Consider the following 3,648-nt stretch of genomic DNA (forward strand, 5'->3'; position numbering starts at 1 on the left):
GGTTTCATGTGTGTGTGTGTGGTGTGTATGGTTGTGTGTGTGTGGCGTGTATGGTTGTGTGTGTAGTTGTGTGTGTGGTATGTGTGTGTGGTTTTGTGGTTGTGTGTGGTTTTGTGGCTGTGTGTGGTTTTGTATATGTGGTTGTGTGTGTGGTATGTGTGTAGTTGTGTGTGTGGGGTTTTATGTATGAGTGAGTGAACATGCGTGAGAGTGAGTGAGCGAGCGTGAGTGAAGTGAGTGAGAGAGCATGATAGAATGAGATGGGAGTGAGAATTAGTGTGAGGTGTGTGGTTGTGTATATGGTTGTGTGTGGGGTTGTGTGTGTGTGTGGTTGTGTATGTGTGTAGTTGTGAGTATAGTTTTGTGGGGTGGGTGTATGTGTGGTTGTGTGTAGTTTTGTGTAGTTAGTGTGTGGTTGTATGTGTGTGGTGTGTGGTTGTATATGTGTGGTTGTATGTGGTGGGTGGGGTGGTCGTATGTGTGTGTGGTGTGCGGTTGTGTGTGTGTGGTTGTGTGTGTGTGTGGGGTTGTGGTTGTGTGTGTGGTTTTGTGTGTGTGGCTTTGTGTGTTCGGTTTTGTGTGTGGTTTTGTGTGTGTTTGGTTTTATGTGTGTTTGGTTATGTATGTGTGTGGTTGTGTATGTGTGTGGTTGTGTGTGTGGCTGTGGTTGTGTGTGTGTGGCTGTGTGTGTATGGTTGGGTGCGTGTGTGGTTGGGTGCGTGTGTGGTTGGGTACGTGTGTGGTTGGGTGGGGTGGGGGGTTTGGGGTGTGTGTGTGGTTGGGTGTGTGTTGGTTGGGTGTGTGTGTGGTTGTGTAGTTAGATGTGTGGTTGGATGTGTGTTGAATGTGTGTTGAATGTGTGTTGAATGTGTGTTGAATGTGTGTTGAATGTGTGTTGTATGTGTGTTGTATGTGTGTTGTATGTGTGTTGTATGTGTGTTGTATGTGTGTTGTGTTGTGTGTGTGTGTGTGTGGTTGTGTGTGGTTGTGTGTGGTTGTGTGTGTGTGTGGTTGTGTGCGTGTGTCTGTGTTTGTGTGTGTGTCTGGGTGTGGTTGTGTGTGTGTGTGGTTGTGTGTGTTGTGTGGTTGTGTGTGTGTGGTTGTGTGTTGTGTGTGTGGTGTGTGTGTGGTTGTGTGTGTGGTGTGTGTGTGGTTGTGTGTGTGGTTGTGTGGTTGTATGTGTGTGTGGTTGTGTGTGTGTGGTTGTGTCTGGGGTTGTGTGTGTGGTTGTGTGTGTGGTTGTGTGTTATTGTGGTTGCGTGCATGTGTGTGTTTCGTGCATGTGTGTGTGGTTGCGTGCATGTGTGTGTGGTGCGTGCATGTGTGTGCTTGCGTGCATGTGTGTGGGGTTTGCGTGCATATGTGTGTGTGGGGTGTTGTGTGTGTGTGTGGGGTGTGTGTGGTGTGTGTGGTGTGTGTGTGTGTGTGTGTGTGTGTGTGGTGTGTGTGTGTGTGTGTGTGTGTGTAAATGTAAGTTTTTAGTATGTGACTAAGTGAGAGTGAGAATTAGGGTGAGAGTGAGTGTGTGTTTGTATGTGTGGTTGCGCGCATGCATTTGTTTTCATGAACTGTAGAGCCCATCTGTTCTTTTTCTTTAATATTCACATTATATATAATTTATCAGCTATTTCTTACCCACCATCTCCCACAAATCCAATTGCGAAACCACTCTAAAATAACGTTAATAAAGTCAAAGTTGAGTAAGTGTTCAAAGCGCCCGAGGAAAACAATCAAAAAAAGCAAGTGTCGCCGGCACCGTATTGACAATTCTGATTGACGTCATTTATCAGTTATTGTAATCATCGAGATTCTGCTTAAAATACGCAAGCTATATCTCCCCCTCTTAATAAGATTGCGTAATAGCCTCCAACGGTACATGAAATTCATATTGCGACAATGGCGAAACTGTAAAAAAAATTTGTTTATACACAAAACAGTATTCGCTGTATGGTCTAATGAAAAAAAAATTTATAGCGTTAATTTTTGCTTGTTTCGTTGCTTTAATAAGAAACTGAAAGATACAGGGTAGTTGGTCAGCTCTGCACTACAAGACCGTGTATTTACATAGTTTTTAAAATTCAAAGAGACGGGAATATTGCACTTACTCTCCGGAGTTTATCGAAATTTTGCTTTTGTTTCCTGCCTGACAACTAAAAGAAGTATAAATTGTTGGTGTATTTGTAAAATAACAGGATCCAACGCCAGTATGTATTTGTTCTCGTGACTACACGTGCAAGAGAGAGTCGAAAGAGCAGTTGGATCCCCTATGCGACACCTTTTGTTTCTAAACGTCACGGATCCTCTCCCCTTTTATCATGAAGGCTTAAGAGTGGAGGCACAACTCCACGCCTTATTTCCCCTCCGGGCTGCAGAAAAATCCCAAACGACATCGAATTATAATCAAGCCAAAATCATCAAGCCGAAAAAGGGGGAGGCGAAGAGACAATCCTCCGACCGGACGGAGATCAATAGGGGTTCCCGCCCGCTCCTCCCCGCCGTTCCTGCCTGCCCCAGTTGGCAAGCGATCCCCGTTGGAATATGGCGTTGTAATGGACGATTTTGAAGGCGCCGACTTCTGGCTCGTTTTCTGCTCGACGCCCTGCACCCACTCCCTTCCTGAGACGCTCTCCTCCTTAGTATTGCATTAATGGTAATGCATGCGGGGAAACTACCACGTATTGCGATGGGTAAGCAGGAATTGGAGCTAATATATTAACTCTTGTGTTGTAAGGTGCCCGCGGGCGAGCTCGTAGTGGCTCGAGATGCCCGCCATTTTTTGTCGCGAATTCTGCCTCTCCTCTCGCCCTCGCTCCCCCTTTCGCTTCGGCTTTAGCCTCTGGCGACGAGCTAATGGACGTCCTTCTCCTTTGCAGGTTCACGAGACACCAGGCCCACAGCTACGAGGTGAGAGGCGTTTAGGTGGCGTGAGCGCAGGTGAAGCGAAGGGCGGCCGAGGCTTGTGGCCGACCGCCCATAGTCGTGTCTAAGGTCTTGGCGCCTCCTAAGACCTCTTCTCCCTTGGGAGCTCGACGCCCTCGCCCTTTGGCCCGACGACGCGGCGGGAGTCTTGCGGCGCCCTTTGCACTCGGGGGCGCCAGGGAGGGGAGGTTCCTGCAGGGGGGCCCTCTCCCTCGCGCCCCTCTCCTCGGAGGGCCTTCTCTCTGGAGGGGCTGCCCTTTCGCCCGGGCTCGCCGTAGGGCACACGGGAGGGATTTCACCTGGGAATTTGCTCTCCCATTTTCCTCTTGGTAGATGTCTGCCAAAGGGATGTGCTGCTCTTGGTCCCTTTGTTATTGTTATTGTTTATATCCCAGGAGGGGCTTGTTTTCAAAGGATTGTGCTCCCATTTTCTGCCCTTGCCCTCCCCCAAAGCCCCAAGGGCTGCTCAGTGCAAAGCTAAGCATCTCTTCATGGTCTGGGTCAAATTTGTTGAGTGATTTAATTGATTAATTTTTCCATTTTGCACATCTTGTTAGAGGAGCAGTATTTTAAGGTATTTAATAATTTTTGCAATACTTTTTCACTTTTCTTTTAAACATTTACTTTATTCATTCTTGTGTGACCCATTTGTTTTTAAAGTGGATGTGCAACATGTTTTTATCACATCAAAATTTCATATATTTATTTATTTATTTTCCTGATAGCGAC

This window comes from Penaeus monodon, unplaced genomic scaffold (genome assembly GCF_015228065.2).
Source record: "Penaeus monodon isolate SGIC_2016 unplaced genomic scaffold, NSTDA_Pmon_1 PmonScaffold_1432, whole genome shotgun sequence".
NCBI classification, from domain to species: Eukaryota; Metazoa; Arthropoda; class Malacostraca; order Decapoda; family Penaeidae; genus Penaeus; species Penaeus monodon.